This window comes from Corapipo altera, unplaced genomic scaffold, assembly GCF_003945725.1.
Source record: "Corapipo altera isolate COAL_440 unplaced genomic scaffold, ASM394572v1 327, whole genome shotgun sequence".
Lineage (NCBI taxonomy): Eukaryota > Metazoa > Chordata > Aves > Passeriformes > Pipridae > Corapipo > Corapipo altera.
This window is the reverse complement of record NW_020885004.1, coordinates 439,109-460,848: the sequence shown is the minus strand read 5'-3', so window position 1 is coordinate 460,848 and position 21,740 is coordinate 439,109. Positions and strand designations below refer to the sequence as shown.

Genomic DNA, 21,740 nt, shown 5'->3' with positions numbered 1-21,740 from the left:
TAGCAATTATTTTAATCCTGGAAGAACAGAGTGAAGTCGCACCAAAGGAAAGAGTGGTGTGTCCTGCTGCCTCAAGAAGACCCTGGCAGAATTCAGAAACCACTGGTATCCTCGCTTTGATCATATTCCTTTGTTGTGGATTATTTTTCATAGTGGAAAGATACACTCAGCAGAGCACCAAACTCCTTGTAATTGTTTTGGAGTATTCATATTTTAAATGCTCCATATTAGCAGCACATTACAAGACCCCAGGGTGTGCATTACTGGGCAATTAAAGTGGTTCTTGGAAGGCTAACATTGTGAAGCTTCAGCCTTTTCTCTGCAGTGTGTCGAGAGGAGGCTGTGATGGCCAACGCACTCACACCCTGCTGTGCCGCACTGTTTAATTAGTGCCGGGCTGTACTGCTGAGCCACGGGCTCTGCCGGTGGTACAGACACGGCAGCCTGCGGGGGACACGGTGCAGGGCTCGGTGAGACAGTGATGCCTTCTCTGCATCAGATCGCTACCTACCAAAGGGCTTGAGACCATCCCAGTGATGCTGGCATCAAAGAGAAGAGGCAGCTTTGGGGTCCTTGTTGACAGCCTCCATGGAGTCAACAATATCTCAGCTGAAGATTGGTGCTGCACAGGCATTAAGAACTATGAACGTGGCTTTGGTTCAAATAGGAGAAAGTTTTATGGTTCTGTGCATAGGTTGAAACACAGCTGAATTCACAGCTGAGCAAAAGAAAGGGTGGGGGAGAAGCCTTGTTTGCGCAAACAAAGTTCAAAACGAAATGCAAGCTTTGTAACACCGTGAGGAAAAACAGCCAAGGGATTTGGGGGTGAAGGAAGGGAAATAGAAAGTCTGATAGAGCCTAATCCGACTTAGGGAAGGGCTTCAGTTCCTTGCTCTGTCATGGACCTCTCTCATCAAGAGTTTGGACAAATGGCATTTCTCTCTGTGCTCTGTTTCCTGCCTGAAGTGTGAAGATAGGAGCATTGCCGTGCCACCTGGGGCACAGTGAGGACAGCTGGAAGGAGGAGTGAAGGGCTCAGACTCTCTAATAACGGGCCAAGTAAGTGCTTCAGCGAGCTGTAGCACAGTATTGGCTTCATTCTCTTGCTTGTAGCAGAAGTGACATGTACCCTGCTGACAGCGGCTGTATGTGAAGGGAAGGGAAATAGGCAAAGGCAACAGGAATTGTATTTCAGCTGCACAGGCTTTGGCGGTCGTGTTTGAATTTGCAGCAGCAGATGTAGATGGGAAGATCAGAGCTGCCCCCCAAAAGCCACGACATAATTTCTACTGGGAAGCGGAGGGGGTGGGCAGTAGCTTCTACTGCTCTCAAAATCTACTGCAACACTTACAACCCTCAGAACAACAGCTGACATTGGCAGGAGCAGCAGACTCAGCTTCCTCACTAGCTGGCCTGAGGCTCTGGTGCTCCTTGCCAAGGCAGCAGAATGCCTTCAAACCCTGCCACATTCAGGGGCCACAAGCAATATTCACACATTCAAACTCTCTCCTGTCATGCAGATTGCATTTTCTTCTCCCTACCTTTTGAAAAAGGAGAGAGAAGAAGGGTGACCCTGTATACTATGTTTGTATATAAACACAAATATGACAGATAAATTAGATTGATTAGATTGATAGTCCTAAAAGGTGCATGAAGAGGGATTATCTACTTTCTCAAAGCTTCCAAATAGATGAGAGGTCAAAATGGAGATGCCTTACATATCTCAAAACACAATCCCAGCCCTCTCTGAGAAGATTTGACTCCTTATCTCCTGTTAACTTGTGTAGGTAAATCAACTTCAGTGGAGCTACACCGACATGCCTGCAGACATGGGGGAAAAAGTTCCACTTTGTTCCAGGTCAACCTGCTCACTACGAACAGGAGAGAAAGCCCAATTCTGCCCTTTTCTCTCACTCTGTTTCTTGGCTGCACTCTAAGAAGACTCACGATTCACAGCACCAGTTTTACTATCTGAAGGGCTTAGAGAGGAGCTAGGGGTTTTTTGTTGTTTTAAATCAGTGACCCATGATGACACCATATGGTTTTATTTCATTTAATTTGAGCAGAGCATTAATGTTCAGCTTCTAGCAGATCTCAGCCCATTCCAGTTCTGCTTTGCTACACGGTACAAGTCTAGACATAAGGAAGAGGGGTGGAAGGAAAGAAGGGTGAAGGTGCCTGTCTTTTGGGAGTGGGAGATCTGCCAGGCAGGGGGTTGGCCTGCCATCTCATTCTGTGAGCAGTAACACACAACTTCATGCCCCTGGTACTGATGGCATCGACAATGGTCAGCTCCATGTGTATAGATTGCCTAGCCTGACCTCCCAGAATAAATTGTTGCATTAAGCTGTAGGAAACATTTTCTCACCTGGGAAACAGGTGTGCTTGAATAGTTGCTGTGTTATGCAAAGCTGTGGCTACAGAGCCATCAGGACCCGGTCTGGCTGTCTTAAAGCTGGCTAAAGTTTATTTACACGAGCTGCAGTCAAGCAGTGACAGTAGCATAGAAATGTCCTTAGGCAGGTGCTTCTACTTTTATTACACTCAATTCACGTTTGGAAGGCTTTCTTCCAGAAATTCATTAAAATCCAAACATCTAGAAGATGTCATACAGTCAACAAAATATTGGAAGCAAACTTGATCCTAGTAGCTTGACATCCTGGGTTTAAGGCGAATTAAGAAAATCTTACAGTACAAAAAGAGTTCTGCTGCACTTGAATGTAGAAACACAGGCCTAGGAGGAACCACCTGGGTCATCAAGTCCAAATTCTAATACCATAGGCAACCATGGAGCAGATATTCAGCTCACAGCATCCATGAAATTATCCATCCCAGCAGCTACAGATTTACCATTCCCCCTCACCAAACTCATAATCTCTGCAACAAAAGGCCAAAAGCTACAAAACCAACAAGCCACATGAAGAGAGCAGGAGAGAAGCATTGCCAGTGGCTAGGTCCCCTTCACTAGCAAGATATTTCTGCCATGAAAAGGCACAGAAATTTTTGAGCTCTTAGGAATCAATCATTTTCTGAGTATGCTTACACTGCAGTGATTGCAGTTCAGAGTGGCATCTTCTGTTACCTATGGACTGGCCAGCTTGGGTCCTACTAGCAGTGTTGCTGCAGCAGTATGGAGCTGGCATAGGGTACAGCCCCATGAGCTGCCAGCACACTGGTGACTGCCACGCAGCACGGTCTGGAGCTGTCAGAACAGCGGCTGTGCCAGCAGGTGAGTTAAGAAGACCTACAGAAACACATGGGCTTGCCAAGGTTAAATATCTTAATCTGGAGTATGGGAACTTTTAATTGAAAGCTTTGCTTTGAGCCCATTTCCAGTTATTAAAATTCAGGAGTCTGTGCTGAATTCCTTGTGGACATTCATTTTGATTAACAGAAGACATGTGTGTACTAGGAAGGGAGTCTTGAACTGGGAGGAATCAGATAAATGTAGGTAACATTTTCAACCCTCTTGCAAGTTATGCCATACCCGGTATTTTGTATAAAGCCTCAGATCTTAAAGATAAACAATTCGTTCTACTTTCATTTAATACCAAGATATTTCTGGCTTTCATGGCTGCAAAGACCAGGTGGAAGTGGGACCTGGCTGCCTCCCAAGGGGCCAGAACTGGAGGCAAAGAAAAAAAAAATAAATACATTCTCATTTACAGCCTTGCAAATTTTATGCCAGTCTCTTCGTTTTGGAGGGTATTGAATGAGGACTTTTTAACTTTTGGGCTTGGCAGCACTGTGTATTAGCTGTGTATTATCTCTATATCCTGCAGAGTGCAGCACTGCAGTACATGCTTGTGTGTGTTGGATAAGCAAATTATTCCCTTTACAGGGGTGTCATTGTGTGTTGCCTCCCTTATGCTGGTCAGAACTGGGGAAAATTTTCATAGTGCACCCCTTACCATTAGAAGATTTTTGCTGAAAATCAAAACAAAACCAGTGCTGAGAATGTGACAATTTACATCTAATGTTATTCTTACTTTGGGTTTTAAAGAAATAAACAAAATTATGAGAAGAATGTAAATCAGAATGGAAAAATTGGGGGCTTTCCCCTTTAAAATTACCTTTTTCAGGTGAGTGAAAGACTATGCTAAAAAATAAAAATCAGAATAATATATATGTATTGTATTGAAAAAGCAGGTTCCAACTACACTGAAAAGCTAGCTGTAGAATTTTATTGAAGTTCTGATTCAAAACCACATTGAAAATATTAATGGAGAACCTGAATCTTTCCCTTCTTGTTCTAGTCCTCACTGCTCTTGTATAATTTATTCCTTGCTTTATTGTGCCACCCAAAGCAGTTAGGCACAGGTGAGCACTTCAGCATGTGGGTGCTACATAGGCTTCCAGCATCAAGTTGGTGCCCATCTCTGTAGAAGATAGTCTAGTTTTCATGTTATAGGACAAAGCCATTTTTCATAATGAAAAGACAAATCTGTAACCAGTCTGCTTGGCTCATGTAAGTCACTATCAGGTCTAATGTTTAGAGAATACGATCTGTATGTTTATGTGTCCATATTGTGTTTGCATTAGTACTTGGTTCTTAGTATCTTTTAATTTGCCACACAACTGACATACTTGTTTGTCTTTGTCTGTAGGTCTGCATGGAGTTAGACATTTGGGTCACATATTATATATTCAGTCCCCCTGAAGAATTAATAAACATTTGTTCAACCATTGCAGGTTTTAACAGAGTTTAATGGCAAAATATGTTCAGATGTGTGGCTTGTAAGCATCACCAACTGGAGATATGGATGTTTTTGTACAGCCCCAAAAACTTATTACAAATAATAAGTCATAACCACCTAGAACGAATGTGTAACAAGGCTATAATATCCATGATGTAATAGCTAATGTATCTGAATACTGATACATAATTAATGGGGAACCCTGCTATTTTATAAGGCCCATACCTCTGTGTGTTTGCATAACTGTGTAAGTTGGTGAATGTAGATCTGCTCTATATCTAAATAATGTGTCTGGCATCCATCTGATTAACTGAAGAGCTATGGATTTCTGTGAGCTTTCACCAGCCTATTATGTCTATCCTTTTCTGCTACAATTGCAATGACCAGTAGAGTATTTGAGGCTTCTGGGTACCCTTTTCCTGGCTCCTGTATAAATACAGCTTCTGTCCATAGGAGTTAGCGCTCTAAGGGTTTATCTACATACGGCTGTGCAAAATAACTAATTTGAATTAACTGAATGTGTGAAATTAAAGTTGTCTAGTTAAACTACATTACACCTCTGACTCCCTTGTTTAGAATTAAGGCAGCTTTAATTTAGTTTAGCTTAATTCACTTTGGAAATGAAGTGAACTAAATTCAATTTAGGACACTCAAATTTTGAATGAGCACCTGAACAATGTTTTAATGCTTTTAACCAATGTACTTGCAAAGTTAATTCAGATTAATTTTGTCATTTGACCCTGTGTAAACAAGCCAGTTGCCTATTCCCTGTCAATGAAACCATCTCAGCTGAGACTCCTTCAACAATTCCAAATTGACAACCAACCTCCCAAGAGGAGCAGTTTAAATGATCCTCCCCCACACGCACAAGTGTTTCCTCATCGCTACATCCCCATGCAGGCAACTTTTCTCCCGGTGAACTTTAGTAATCTCTAAGACTGATTTATCCAGTGCTTGACACGCTGAGCCAGGCACTAGCTGTGGTTAATAAAGAAGAGGTGCAGCAATTGTTTAACACTATCTGAAGACCTGAGTTATAAATATTGAGTTATTCAAATTTTGCAGGTTAGGCTTTTGCAGTAGAACACTATATTGCAAATTATGATATATTCTTTCTGAAAATCATGATATTTGCGGTGATTTTAGTGATTTTATCCAGTGCCATTATTTCAAAACACGGTCCCCTTAATCTGAATTAAGTACTTGTTCACTTAATGAATTGGAATGCCTCCAACTGTAAATCAGCATGTATTTCATTTTTTTATCTAACTTAAGTTCAACAAGATCAGATGCAATCACGATTCACACATAGAGGAATACAGAGGGACATAGGTGATGGTATTTAAAAAACTATGCTACCTTTACACTTTTTCTTCAATATATTGTGGTCTAAGAAGACAGGAGGTAGCATAAGGTGACCAAAAGATTCTATTTTGCCTTTTAAAGGGCTGTTGCAAAATCTATCATGAACAAAATAATCTTAGAAATAAGACAGAAGCATATTTTAATGTAAAAGTATTAATATTTTTAAAGCACCATTATGGAAATTTCAAACTTTTCATTACCTTGCTGAATTTTAAACCACAGTCTCTATTTGGTCAGCAGATGTCTTAGGAAGGAAATACTGTCAAACCTTATTTTTATCACAATGCAAAAAAGCCCTTGAAAAATTCCCTTTCAGAAAATCTCAACTTTGAGAAAGCAGCTATTTTAAGTCTTCACTAAAAAGTCAACTAGATAACCAAAAAACCCAAATAAAACAAAGAAAGCCCACTTAAATGTCCCAAACCATCAAGTACTGTTTGATTAGATGGTTAGGCTACATTTTTATGTGCTATTTTTTATGGAGTAATTGCTAATGAATAATGTTGTTTGATGGCTACAGCAGTCTCAGATCTTTGACTGGTAGAAAATTAACATAGTTTCACTGAAACAGCTACAGTATAATGCAATAAGAAGACAGTCCTATATATTAATATGCTTGTGCAGAATGCACTTTAGAGTGTGTGGCCATCCATTTCTGTGCAGCTAGCTAAGAAGATACCACTGTAAGTAAAATCCAGGTTTGTAGAAGCACATCAGTTTGTGTGACTTTTTCGGTGTGGATGTGCTGCCACAGGAGGCTATACTGATGTACCAGTGTGTGCCTGTATGTGCTTGTGCGTTTGTACACACAGGCACTTGCAGGTCTGTCTGTCTGCAGGTATGTTTCTACTTCTGTGTGTAATCTAGCTGTGGTGCTTTCTGAATAACAATGAGCTTAGTAAAAGCATGTATGTATTTGTATCTGTGTGTGCATCTATCTGCATATGGATGGGCTTGCATGGTGTCTGTAGGTGCATTTCTTCTTTGTGTGGTTTGTGTGTCCCTCCTGTGAGATGGATGACTTCTTGCAGTCTGATCTTGGTTGCTTTGTGCGTTTTCATTACTGTAAAAGGCAGTGTCCTTCAGCAGCAAAAACACTAACTGGCTACCTTGTTGATGGGTTCTGTGACTGAGCAGACTCTTTTAATTCGCTCCGTGCCTCAGTTTCCCCTCACAGCCTTTTTTTTTTTTTTTTTTGTGCAGAGACTGTGAACACACACTATCTGCTACTATGTGGGCATATGTAATGCCATATGTGAATGGCTCTATCTAGTTCAGCCAAGATCCTGAGTCCTGAGAGGACCTCCTGATGCTATACCACTGCCTTACAGTAACATTCATCCCTGCACGTGCCTGCCTTTGTGTATTCGTGTTTGGGGTGTCTGTCTGTGTACTTTGTGGCTGGCTATTTGTAGTTTTTATCTCCCCCATGTACAAACAGAGCAGGGGAAGATGGAAAGGAAGGAGTTATTAAATGCCAAGTGGATATGCAATAAATCCCATTGATTTTACAAACTCCAGCTTGTCTTCAATCTCTTTCCATTCTTTATCCTGGGGGCATTGCAACAAAACCCTATTTTAAATACCTTTTCTTTGCCTTCCCCCTCCCCCCTCCCCTCACTCCCAAAAAAGTGTCAATATTTTATTTGGATTTTTAACTTCGCTCCATAACAGTTGTTTGACCTCCTGACTCATGTGAGTCACATAAATTCTGGGACTTTATTCAGGAGCCATGTTCCTTCTATTGAATAAGCAATTTGGGAGGGTGAATTAATGACTTGTGCTGTTGCTGGAAAGTCCCTGAAGAAATATTAAAATTGCTTGCAGACTGAATCAATACTCACTGAACACCCAGCATGAGGACCTGGGCTTTTTAATGGCTACAAGCAGCGGCACTCGGTAGAGGAAGGGGAATTCCTGTACACACAATGCACGCAGACACACACAACCAACAGCAGTCTTCCCCCAGCCTTGCTGGCTTTTTCAATAACATCATATTCTTGTGTACGCAACCTGCTACAAACTGATGCCTGCTGTGCCAGGGAAAGGACTTACAGTCCAGTTCCTATCACCCTCCCAAGGAGATCATGCAGGATTTGCAAAAACTGGCTCTTTGGGCCGTGTCTTAAGTGCTTAGGTTGGCATGCTCTTGCACAGCCTGTGAGGCAGGTTGATTATCTTTGGTGTTATGAGCGTGTTCTATGTGTTGCTTTTCTCCTTTCTAAAGGGGAAAGACACTAGTGCTGTATTAGGTTTGGGAGTGCCGTTGTGGTTTGGGAGGAGAATTGGACTGTTCTGCAGAAGCATGTCTGTGAAATGGTTCTGTGGCTTTGGGTGCTGAACAGTGTTTGCACCTGTCCACAGTGTGCAATTGTTTTGTTTCTGATATTCTGTAGGCTTTGCTTTCTTATGTTGGCTTGTGTTTTGGTGAGTCTTGAATGTCATGCACCCCTGCTTGTTAAGACTGACTGCATGATGCTTTTGGTCATTGAGCAAAGGTGTCACTTCACTGGACTCGCCTATTTCAATGGCTGTGGGTGCAATCCTGCATGGTTCTGAGCACCCTGGGAGACCACCAGCCTCACTAGGACATGAATGTGCTCAGTGTGCTGCTCGACAAGGCTTTTACTGTTTGCTACTCACTAGGCTGACAAGTGCCAGATTTTTGCCTATACCCTAAGTTTTGCTCTAAGCCCCCTCTGGCAAGGGTGGGTTTTGTTACCAGAGTTTTCAAGTCTCCTTTGAGAATGTGGCCCCATGTTTTGGCCTGTGGTCGTGAATGGCTGTTTTGTATTCACTTGTTGGGCGGCTGTTATTGTGTATTAACACCAGGGTGGGTGCGCTTTGTATGACCGCATGTCTGTCTCATTGATTCCATCAGTATTATTTTGTAATCGTGTGTCTCTGTGATTGAGTTAGTGTGCATTTCAGGGCTCCTGTGTATTGAATAATGATGTCAGGGATTGGGTTGTTTGACTGGGTAATGGCCTCTTTTCAGTGTTGTAAGTGAATGTGTCCTTCTCCTGTTTCCCTGTCTCAGCTGGGGCAGGATCATTTACACTAGGTGATTCCTTAAGATGCTCACATGCACTAAAAGAATATCCCTTTGGCTCCCAAGCTCTCCCTGCCAGCAGGGAGTGCCGAAAGTGCGTCTCTTGCGCGTGTGTGACACACAGGGTGGCACGTCTGGCTGGTTCTTAGCTCATGCTTCAAGATCTGTGGCCACTTACTTTTGAATAACTTTTGAGCAGATTTCTAAGGCTATGTGATATGTTTACATGTGTGTGTGCCTTCTAATGTACTCAGGGATTTTGCTAAGACCTTTCCATTACGTTTTGAGGTAAGTTTCTTCACAGTTATATGCAAGACTATACTGTGCAGTTTCAAATAGATTTGACTGTGAAGGGATCTATAAATGATTACATATCTCTTCAGTAAGTGCACTCTTGCCTTTGCAAGGGTCTTCTTGTGTGACTTTCTATATTAATGGATAGAAGGGCATCCATGTCAGTTAGCAGATGCCTCTGATCTGTGTGTGACTGACTGGCAATGTTCCCAAGTCTGAACTGACCTAGGTCTCTCCTATATGTAGGAAAGAATGGGATTCTGTGTCAGCAGCATTTAGCAGTAAATATATGTGTTAAGAAATTTTAAACGTACAGTGAATCTCTGAGTTTGTGCAATGGTTTCTGACTTGTGTGGATATTGTGCAGTAATGCCTTAAGACAGTGTAGCCACATTTGGTCCCTTGGAAATGAACAAGAGGGTTCAGTTATTTTTCAGCTGATGATTATGTGTCATTGCCACATGGATTTATTTGCTCTGCACAGGCAATGTGTCTGGCATTGGGCCTGTCCTATCCTTCCTCAGCCATCAGGATTTAGCCCAGCAGCAGTCACATCCAGACAAAGTCTATGAAAAAAGCTGTGAAAGATCCAGAAAACTTTCAGAGAGAGTTCCCAATTGTACCCTCTTACCAAAATATCCCATCAGGGGAAGATGCATGACCTCTTTCAGTCAGGTCATCTATATGGCTGAGATTTAGCAAGCCAGCGAGTTTAGCTTCTATTTTTCAGTGAGGTTGCTAATAGGTAACTCCTTACTGCTCCTTGCATTAGCTCAAGCCTTGTTACTTCCCCTACTCCCTTGTTTGTGCTCTCACGCTCTTTTCCCCATTTCCTCCTCTATATTCTGGCCTGAATTTGACCTTGAGCAGATGACATGGTCCTTAGGGCACCCACTGCTTTATCAGCTCCCACCTCTCACACTGGGGTAGCAATATCAGGGTAGTAGGGAGAGGGGAAAAAATGAGGGAGTGAGAAAGGGAGAGAGGGAGGGAGAAAGGGAGAGAGACCTGTTTGAGAAATAATTGGAGGCTGTTAAACAGAGGAGCCCAGCATATCACTCTAGTAATGGAAATAAATTCCATTGTATTTGCATTTTAATTTTCCACATAAACAAAGACCCGGAGTGAGCTGGCTTCGCCAGAATCATCGGCCAGAATTTAATTAGAAATGAAAAGTTTATAGGGTCCTCTTTAATGCGATTAATGCACAGTTAACATTTATCACATACATATGCTGGAATCGCCTTTTTTAAGCAACCACCGGCCATGAAATGAATTTCTTTTCAACTTTTTTAGCATGCGTGAGGAAGGCTGTCTCTGGTGAGGCGGTCCAGTGAGCACACTCCTGACAGCTTGGTAAACTGCAGCCCACAGAGGCTTAGTAGCCCCCATCCTCACTGAGGAAAGTTCAAGGTGGCTTAGAGGGAAGCATGGTCTAGTGGTTAAAGCCTGAGGTTGGGAGTCAGGGGATCTGGGTTGTATTCCCAACTCTGCCACATGCTCGCTGCATGACTGACTTGCTCTCAGCGTCTGTTTCTCTGGGTGTTAAAAATAAAAGAGAAATCAGCTGGAAGAAGATATCTCAGCCCCAGACCCCTCTGAGTCTCAGTCTCTCCAGCAGCTTGCCAGCCCTGTTGTGTGGGATCTACACTGGATTCTGTGCTGACCTCTCAGCTCATCTCCCCGCGCCTGAGCGTTCCTACGCAAGCTGCAGGGACAGGGGAATGCAGAGGTTGCCTGATGTGAGAGGCTGGGCCTCCCGGAGGGACTTCTTCCCAGTGCCCCAGCTGCCTGCACGTTCATATGGATCTGGATCCATGGGCATGGATTCCTGTGGATCTCCTGTTGCTTCTGCAAGATACGCATCTTCCTGCTAAGGAGCATGATCAGGGTGGACCAAACTCTGCCTGTGCAGTGTGGGAGCCCTGGCAGCCCTACCATGAGGGGACCTGTATTTACTGCTGAGACAGCTCCGTGTTTCTTAAGGAGATCTTCTCGTGCTGGTTTGGTCCAAAGAACTGCTAACAACAACTTGTAAGATACTGCTAAGAACAGCTTGTAAGATAGTGGGTCTGTCAAGCCTGAACTTCAGATCCTTACATAAACCTAGTCAGGAGCAGCTACCAGCACTCCCTGTAGAAGGGGTAATTATAACCTCTCTCACCCTGAGAGGTCACCCTATGAGTGCTTATGAAAAGCTGGAGCTTGTCTGCACATGGATGCTAGGGAAAGAAAGCCTAAATCTAGAAGAGTTATCAATATCCCTTCCTTGAAGAGCACAATGCCGAGATGAAGGGCCAAAGGTGAACACCTCCCCTGTGAGCCTGTGCCCCTGCCAGAGCCAGAAGGGCATCAGGCTTGTCACCTCCCTGCCTCCTCATGACTCCCAGAGGAGACCATATCGCCTCTGGTGTCCCCATGGTCCCTTCCTTATGCCCCTTCCCCTGCTCTGGCTGTGTGACAGACAGAGGCTACAGCCTCTCTCTACTCCCACACTTCCTTTCTAGTCTTGCAGACAAGCAGAGCAAATAAACCAGGCCCATGGACACAGAGTGTTAACGTGTTAGGGACACAGCAGGGGAAGGAGGAACATGAAACCTCTATTGATCCCTTGAGGAATGATGTCCCTTCCTTATCTTATCAGATTCTCTTCACTCTTCAATTATAGTCTGTTGAAATTGGCCTCTTAACCCAAACAAGATAACCTGAGTAATGAGGAGAAGAGTGCAAGGGGAGGGGAGGGGAGAGGAGAGGAGAACAGGGTCCAGTGCATTAAACTATAGCTGTAATTAGAAATACTTCCTTTAGTGTAATCTCGTCTGCCCCAACTATCCCCATGTATCCCCTTCTTGCATCATGTATCAAGTGAACCACCACACAACCTCTCCCTGACAAATATATCATGCCATATACGCCCCTCATTCCCTCAGTTGCACTGGTACCCGCAAAAGGCACGTGCACCCACATTTGTACATGACATTTTCTTGTATATATTTAACTGCCCTGCCGTATGCCTTCTGTGTTCACACATCTCAGTAGATGCCACTTAATCATCCACACACTTGCACAAGTGTTACTGATACTGCTCATCTCACCGGTTGCATTTTCCTCAGCATGTTGGTAGTACGGCTGCCATAGCACCTTATCCCCAGGTCTGCCCCAAAGAGCTGCTGACGAAGGTATGAGCACTGCTAGGACTGCCCCATGCATCTGCTTACAGCCATGGTTCATCAGTTCATTTACAAGACTGTCTTGCCATCGGGAAGGGGTCACGCAGAATCCCCCGCAGAGTCCCCAAAACTAGCCAGGCTTCCCAAGGCACGTACTGCTGTGCCTTTGCTCACCACTATGACTCCCTGCATGTAACTGCAGAGTTGTGACATGGTTTTCATGGATGTGACTATTCTTAGTTCTTACACAGACCAATAATACCTACTGGCTATAAGTCTATACTCCCAGCTGGACATGTTGCCCTAGTGATATGCCTGTGCTCCTCCTTGTACACATGTCATGGGGTATAGGGCATGTCTCGCCCAAATATCCATTACAGAGAAGGTTGTCTGGTGGAACAATAGAGACTCAGCAGTTTATCTGTACAAATGCACCCGGGTTTCCATGCTCAAATTACTTCACTGTGCACAGAATGATCCTGTAGCACATTCAAATGATGCAGAAGGTGCTTTCATTTTGGAAAGGTGGTGCTCTAAGCAGTACTAATGTTTCATTTACAGGGCTGGCACCCTCCTTTTGCACGCTTCTAAAGAGACTGTATTCCCCAGCATCACTTATCCCCTGTCTTTCACTGTGCCAGGGGCATTTCCTTCTATACACATCCATATGAAATGGGCCACACTCCCTTCCATTTCATGTCTCCCTGTGCCACCAGCTCTGCCAGTTTTGCCTGCTGGGCATCAAGAGCCATAGCAGGGTCACCCATAGGCATGTATTTTTCTTTAAATATTTGCAGGTTACAAAAACTCATGTAAACTGCGAAGGGGGTTTAGAATCAGGGCAGTCCTCTTTTTACAAATTTACACATGCTTTCTCATGTGCAAGCATATAGACTCACCCATGCAGTTCCTCCCTGCTCTCCAGCTTGTGTACCTCACAAGAATCTGCACACAACCAGACACACTGTTCCCATCCTGGCTGCCTTCATATGCACAGACCCCAAACTCAGGCACATGTGTAGCCTGAAATTGTTAAAGCTGCATTAGGGAGTGGGATGTCAATATTAAATGATGGTCTGCATCTTGTTTGGCACAGTGGCCTAAACTGCCTCCTATAAAACCACAGCAGCTCTGATTTTGACAGTATCCAAGTCAAATCTACCTTAGCCTTTCCCACCATCTTCATGTCTTGCCCTTTCCTACCCCAGCCCTACCCAATTGTGCTCTCTACCTATTCTGGGAGCTTGATGTTGTGGCTCTGTCTGCCAGAGTTGGTACCACAAATATTATCTCTTTTAAACGCTAAATTTGCTGTTGTTCCAGAGGGAAAGGGAATTTGTGACGTTGCACATTTTCCACTCTGCCTCTGCTTGCGTAGACTTGGACCATTTGTACATAGCATATCCCAGAAATACACACACTCAGTGTGCCAACATGATGTCCTTTTCTTCACAAATGTTATTCCTTCCTTTTCTCTTCTCTTGTCTTCTATATCTCCTCCCTTCCATATTGACTTTATAAACGTGTATATAATTTTTTTATGTGTAATATATGTATAAATGTTAAATTTTTGAAGCTCAAAATCTACACTTAAACAACCAAGAAGTGGCCTAAATTTAGGCAAATATTAACAGCAGGCACTATTACATAGCTGCATTGTGGTGTGATCATTCTTTTTAGAGGCAGATTACCAACATTTCTTCTTAAAAGAATTTTTAGAGAAACATGAGTATATTGAAAGGCAATACTCCCTTTAAGAAGATCTCAAATGTTGGTGCCTAAAGACTAGTACAATTTCAAAGTGAGAGCATGAAAGTGGGTAGTGGGATAATGAGTTTGCACTTATATTTCGTCCCAGCTTGAAACAAATGAGGACTAGTATTGGGAATCAAAGGGCTATGATATTAACCTTTCCTGGCCAGTGAAATGGGTGCTATTTTTGTTGCCAGAACCATGCAAACTACCCTGAAACTAGAGGTGGTGCAGGGCATCCTGTCTGACAGATATCTGAGGGTCTCATTTGTGACTGTCATCTGGTTGCAGTCTCTGCTTTTCCTTTTACAAATTAACAGACATCACTCTGCCTTGCAAAACGTGGATACCACCTTTCTCAACTGAAATACAGTGATAGGCATTTTGAACTGAGCTGATCACAATTCTTCACGCAATTTGTCTCCCAATCAGAGATGGATGTTTAACCCTTATGCCTTGGACCCCGCAGAGAGGGAAGGGTTCTTACCTTGGAAGGAGGAGGACCTGTTCAAAACAGAGCTAAACAAATAAAAACTAAATTGACCCCCAGAAGGGAACAGTTATTAGAGGCAAACTCCAGCATCCTTATGTGTGTATGCATGCGTGCATGTGTTGGGGAAGTTGCTAGAAGCTTGGGGAACAATACACTGTGCAGTTTTTAGAGACGCTACAGGAACTGCAGAGGTAGGGAATGACAGAAGCAAGAAATGTCCTATTTCCATTTTTCACACAGGCAGAGACAAGCCACCAGAATCTCCCTTCCTGAATTAACAGTGAGGTTTGGGTAAATGTTTCATACTTAGCATTTTCTGGGAAGTGTATCTGTGGACTCACAGTCTGTTAGCTCAGGCTTTTGGCACATCCTCCTCTCTGTCAAAACTAGTACACACATAAATCCCAAGATGGACAAAGGACAAAGGAATATCCTTCCCTGACCACATCAAACTCATGCATATGCTTCCTTTTGCCTACTAGCATTTTGTGTCACCATCTATGTGCCTGCTCAGAGATATATGTTCTCTACCATGTACTGATATACTCATGTGTAGTATCCAACCAGCAGGCACATTTCCCCAAAGGTACCTCTCTGCATTGCACTCACAGTCCCCGTATAAATGTCCTGTGCAAAAGAATGGAGTATAGTTCTGCTTTTTCCTTCCCCATGCCCACCTCAGAACACATCAACCTTTCAAATTTGCCTACTATATATTAATGTACCCTCTACACTCCTCCTATACCTTCACTCCTCCTCAATATCTATATAGACAGATGTATACGTCTCAAACAGTTCATGCATACATCCTGTCATTCTTCACACGCCAACCACAGCTATTCCTCTCCTATGGCTCCAGGATTGAACTATTGTGTTGTCCATTTCCCAGTGACAAGGGGTCTAGTTACAGGGTTATTGATTGGTTTTCATGCAGACAGATGGATCTGCCTTTGGTCTCCCCACCAAAATCCACCTCTGTATGGGCTGATTGTCACTGCTCCAGGGATAGGATTTCACCAGGAGACCACCCTCCATGCAAACATCCTTCACCCAGGCCACGGATGGTAATAAATGGACTCAGGCTGAGCCATAATAAAAGCAATTGAGTGGGTTACCTGTGCAGACATGAGATTTATACCTCCTCATATTTGATGTGATTGTTTTATTGAGTTCTCAGTGCAGTTAGGATGCCATTTATTTATTTATTTATATGCCTACTTATCATGGAAGAGGGGGGAGGCTGTTGCAGCCTAGCTAGTGTTCAGCCTCCGTCTTGTCAGATATGAGCCCAAAGAAAAGGGCTCTCCAGTTTTGCTCTGCCTTTTACCTAGACTTGGACTTGATGAGTGAGCCCTTCCCAGATATCTCATTTCCTATGACAGACAAAGATGTTTGTTTCAGGACCCCTGAAAACTCGAGGACTGTCTGAATTATGAGCCTAGTAGAAGCTAAGGGGACGGTGTAAAAGAAGACATGCGTATATACTGATTTTCTGAAAGAGCCTCTCAAAAGAAATTCCTATTTATGCTGTGCCTGTTTTGGACAATGGGTTGTGATCTACTCACAGAGCCTCTTTATGCTATTGCTGTAGAAATAATAAGCACCAGCACTGCTTCTGACTCTGTCATCACATGTGAGCGTTGAGAAATATTAGCAGGTGCAAATTGATTGGAAATGAATATTTGTAAGTGCACTCTGAGGACTTTGGAAACCAAATGATTAGATTTGTGATTTTCAGCTGGGTAGATAGCCATATAAGTGCTACGAAAGCAGCGCTCAGTTACTGGCACTAGAGAAAATTGGAGGCCAGTGCTGAATATCATACTGGCTAGTATTTCATCACAAGCCTAACGGTGTTTTTTGTGGGTTTTCCAGATCCTCTAGTCAAGTGGTAGCATGAGAATTTCAGTTCTCATTTAATAAAGTATGTTTCCATTGCCTGTGGGGGCTTGAAAAGGGGCCTGTCTGCTCTCTGAAGACTCAAAGGACTGCATTGTTAAGGTGTTTTTAAAGTTGTTTAATGGGAGTCAGATATCCAAATCCCTTTTAAAATTTAGAGTAGAAAAGAGAAAACAAGTAAAAACAAACCCACATTGTGTTACAACTGCTCATGATTTTTATGCCAATTAACACAGTTTAGGCTCTGCCTTGGCATTTTTAAACAGTTGAGACAGGTAAATATGCTATACATGCATAGGCTCCAATAGATTAATTTGGATTACAGTGGAAAAATCCTTGTTTCTGTTAGTCTCAGTTTAAAGAACAATATTTGGGAGAAAAACTCAAACCTTTCATGAGTAGTAATCATCATTAGCTGTGTGGATGTCAGACCAATGGCAAATGCTTTCAGAAGTCTCTACCTTTTCATTTATAGAGACTGACCTCAAAAGTGGAATCTCTAAATATTTTGCTGGTTTTAAGTAGAGCCTAAACTCCATTTAAATATCAACATGCCTCAGTTAAAGATAATGGACTCTAAGTGAAGCTCAACCTTGTTCAACTGTTTTGAAGTCATATATTTTTATTCAAGTTATATGAAAATCTTTTGTTTTAATGGGCTTTAGGATTAGAGATGGGATTTTTTGGTTATTTGATATACGTCTGAAAACATGACTTTGTTTTGTATGCATCACATCCTCATATCATAAGAGGTCCTGCTGGCCTGTTAGACCATTATCTATCTCTTTAGCCAATACAAGATTACTTCTTATTGTGTATTTGCTTGTTATTAATGCCACCTTGTTATTCCAAGAAATCAGGAATTCCTGTGGGATGCAATTCCACAATTTAATGGATCTCCCTATCAGGAGATACCTTCTGCTACCATTTAAATGTTTCCTCTCTTATTTCCCTCCCTTCATTCCTGGCTATACTGCTTTGTTTAAATGTGAATAATTCCTTTCCTGTTGGAAAGACTATGCCCTTCAGATCACTGTATTGTTCTCACCACTTCATCATTTCTTGGCCAAGCCACTTATATTTTCTCCTCTTTTCTCCCAAAGTCAAATGAGTTTTTTCACATAATAGTGATTCTGGTAAATGAGATTTAGTTCCATAAGACTCACTCACCCAGCACAGAAATGCAGCTACCTCTATGGCAAAATGTAGCAATCATTCACTAGTTGCAAAAGCTTGAAAATATTCAACTTCCAGCAAAAATCAAGCTTTCTGTACATCTATAAAAAAAAGGAAGGATTGGGAATTTTAGGTGATAAAGGGACCAATACGGCTCTGAACTTCGAGGTTCACAGAACAGGGAGCTCAAAACTTCCCAGGCACAACCAATTTTACTTGCTGACTGCCTCTGTTGAGCTAATATCTCTGCAATATGAAAATTAGAAAAAAATGCAGCTAGCTTATTGTAGTTCCCCCCATACAACCTTCCAGTGGCCAGATACGATGAATAAGACAAAGAGAAATGCTGTGAGCATTCATTTACTCTTTCAGCTGCAGTAACATTGTCTGTAACCTCTGCTTTATGAGCCCGTCCTTTATTTGCAATGATAAAAAGAAGATAATACCAGGTTTGTGTCTGATGGAAAAGAGTCTGAATTTAAAGGAGTATATTCCCTGTAATGAAACCCTGTGTGACCCAATTGCGTTCTTTGCTCAGCTGACAGCAACTGGCAGTAGAAGTCTTCTACCTTGAGAGCATGCCCTGATGCAGGAAATCGCATGGGAACCATAGATTCAGCATCAACTGAGAGGATTCCTGCTAGGACCCCGAACGCACCCCTGTGCGCACTAGGAGGTGCCAGGTTCTGAAACCTGGTAATCTCTGTTGAGTACTGTTGGACAAGTTTTCTTCACCCCTCCTTTGCACCAACACAATGTCAGACAGAGGCAAATCCAGTCTACATGATGAGTCAAATATTTGGTCTCTATATTGAACAAACTGACTTGTGGGCTACTAAATGCTGACAGTGGTGATAGGTTTGTGTGACACACACACACACGCACAACTGCAGGTTAAAACTGTGCGATCGCCCCGTGTTCACTGCAGGCAATGCAGTTGTCACTACTTGCGATCGCTAGGAACAAGCTGCCGTTAGAGATACTCTGTACTCTTCCGGCTTCTCCCTAGACTCATTACCTTGTCCTCCAAGAATTCCAGAGTTGTTTGGTGGCAAAACCAGGAAGAGATTCACCAGTGAGTTTGGCCAGGATGTCCTTTGGGGAAATTCTCAAGTGCGGCTGGCTGGGGACAGTGACTCAGAAAGCTCTGTTTGCATAACAGTGATTTCTTCCGCATACAACACAGCCCCTGCCCTATTGCGCCTGCCTTTTTCCAGACTTGATTGTTTGTCTTGAGACATTACATTTACCTCAGCTGTGATTCTGTTCAATTCTATCTCCTTTGCATGAGCTAAAGCCTAATTGACGTAAAACAGCCTAGCTCCAGTTCTGAATTTTTTTCTGGTTACATGTTGAACTCGATGGACATTTTTAGTGAAAGATCACACTGAGTTTTATAGAGGTAGCTAAAAGCTGTTATTTTCATTTTACAGATGGCAAAGCAACCTCATAAGGAGTCTGTGTCACCTGCCCAAGATCAATCAGAAAATTAATGGCAGAACTGGTAAGAGAAATCTGATGTCCCAATATGCCGTTCTTTGCTCTAAACTACAGGCCTGCCTACAGCCACTGAAATTGGCCACGTGCTCAATAATATTTCAGTGTACAAGTATATTTCACTGGTCTTTATAACCCAAGTCAATGTATGTGTCTTTCCATACATATTTTTTAAAGTACCTAATTATTTGAGACTTTAACTGGGCATCATTAGCCAATTGCTATATCCTGAAAATGGAAACATCTTCCTAAATCAAATACTTAACACTAGAAATTAATGGATACCCAATGCCTAAAAGAAGATCAAAAAAACCTCTAACAGTTTGACTGAGATAATATACCCACTAAATTCTATTCTCTGTCATGGGACATTAGTTAGATCTACTCTGAGGAACTCAGGGTCCAAAGTGTATCCGGAAGGCTGATTGAACTCTAGAATGCTTTAGCTTTGGCATTCTTTGGATAAGGTCTAGCTGGGAATCACGAGTACTGAACCCAGCTGCAGAAGACTTGGGAGAGAGCAACAAACTGGGGGAAAGTTGGTTTGTTTTGCCTTTCTGGACGTCATTCTTTAATCCAAGAGAATTCTTTAATTTAAGAGAAGCAGGAAATAGTGCTTAAACTATGATGTCGATTGCATCACTTGCTGTGCAACCGTGAACATACGCCCATGATGTGCTGCGTCCTGTTCCTACTAAAGTACGCTATCTAATTCAAAAGGGTGATGATTATTATCTCAAGGAACCTGTGTTCTTAGGCGAACTGTATGTGCTGCTAAACAAAGGAAAAATTCTCACTGCCTCCAAGTTCTTTCTTAGAAGACTACCTCAAAGTTTACAGCAGTGCCTAAATTCAGTTGAAACCTGAAGTGACCAAAAAAGACTGGTTTATAGTCATCTTATAGATGGAAAAGTTTGGGCTGGCAGGGTGCTCAAAAAGCAAGGTGCTCAAGTGATTTAATGTAAGCATTAATTGCTTACCAAAGAATTGAGGTCTTCTGTCATTTGCCTGCTTCTCAATTCCATGCAGTGTTTGTATGCGTATGTGTGTTTACATATATGCACGTATACATTTGTGTATATATTTATCTGTGTACACCTACCACGTACACAATTGGTTTATACTGTATAGTACCTAGGTGTAGGAAGTGTGAACAGGAAAGCTCTTGGCTCAGAGTAACTGCTCTATCTTGATCCTGTAATTTCTGGTGCGCTTTGCTTAATAACTGGTATATTCTCTAGACATTTTTGCCATAAGTAGGAGAAACCTACTGTGTAGCACAAGACTTTAATATTTTTTTCCTGAATCTTTGTGGCATATTTAAGTCATGTTTTTCACTAGAGCTTATATCTACCCTTTATCTGCATGAGTTTAGTATAAACAAGTTTCTGATAAATCTCAATACTGAATTACATTGTCCCAAATGTGTCCTGGTATTCTCACTGCAATACTGGCAGATCAGTGCAATGTAGGCAAACAGAATTAATGTATCACAAAAAAAAAAAATTAATGAAAAACAGATTTTAAAAATGTTTAAGGGAGACTTTAAAATTGAAATTGAAACTGTGTTGTTTTGTAGTCTCTCACCCAGAAGCTTTTGCTAATGATAGACTAATTCTCAGAAAGAAAATGACATGTAATTAATGCGTTTTGAGAAAATCTTACGATAATCAAAAGTAGGTTTTTTCCTACCCACAAGGACATCACCATTTTAAAGCACAGTATTCACAGTCTATCTAGGGACATAGGTAACTTCTATTTCTATAAATGCCTTTCTAATTGTCTTAAGATGTTAAAACACTCACGGATATAGTTCTAACAGTTCTGGACACTGGACCAATGCAAAATTTTCTTTGGAAACTCCACATTTTGCGGAAATAAGAAGACAGTTATTGAAAGCTGTTTTTTAAAATTGTTATCTATCTGAAGCTGCTCAGAGACTCAGAGTGTTAGATTAGCTCCAGACTGTGATTGTACCACAGGTAATGGATGTGTTGTTACAAAGAACTGACCGGGTTCTGTATGTGTATTTTTACAGTGGGAGAGAGAAAAATATGTACTTAATTGTGAACTTAGTCCCTTCTTTGTGTTTGTGAGTTCTGTGAGCTGGAGTCACAAAAGTCACTGGAGTGATAAAGTTCACGCTACTCTCTATGGCAATAGGATCAGGCCCTTATATACTCAATATTTCCTATTCCACTGCAATTTTATTCCAGTTTACTGTCCTGTTCTTGTCTAGGTTAATCTTGCAAATTTTACGACCTGTGATATGATGGGCTCACTTCCTCACAGATGTGAGTTTTTGGGAGCCTCATACAAAGGTGAGCGGTGAGAAGTTGGGTCTG

The 21,740-nt window shown here is 42.2% G+C and overlaps 1 protein-coding gene and 1 long non-coding RNA gene across 11 annotated transcripts in view; one reads left to right on the top strand and one right to left on the bottom strand.

The window, feature by feature from the left end:
* The window catches only part of PAX2 (paired box 2), a 105,652-nt gene that overhangs the window by 57,646 nt on the left and 26,266 nt on the right, over positions 1 to 21,740 (bottom strand). The window lies entirely within an intron of this gene.
* Positions 1 to 21,740, top strand: part of LOC113958769 — a 213,446-nt gene that overhangs the window by 166,453 nt on the left and 25,253 nt on the right. Inside the window, exon 4 of the long non-coding RNA XR_003531609.1 lies at positions 19,332 to 19,402. This is a non-coding gene — a long non-coding RNA (uncharacterized LOC113958769). The remainder of the gene's footprint in view (positions 1 to 19,331; positions 19,403 to 21,740) is intronic.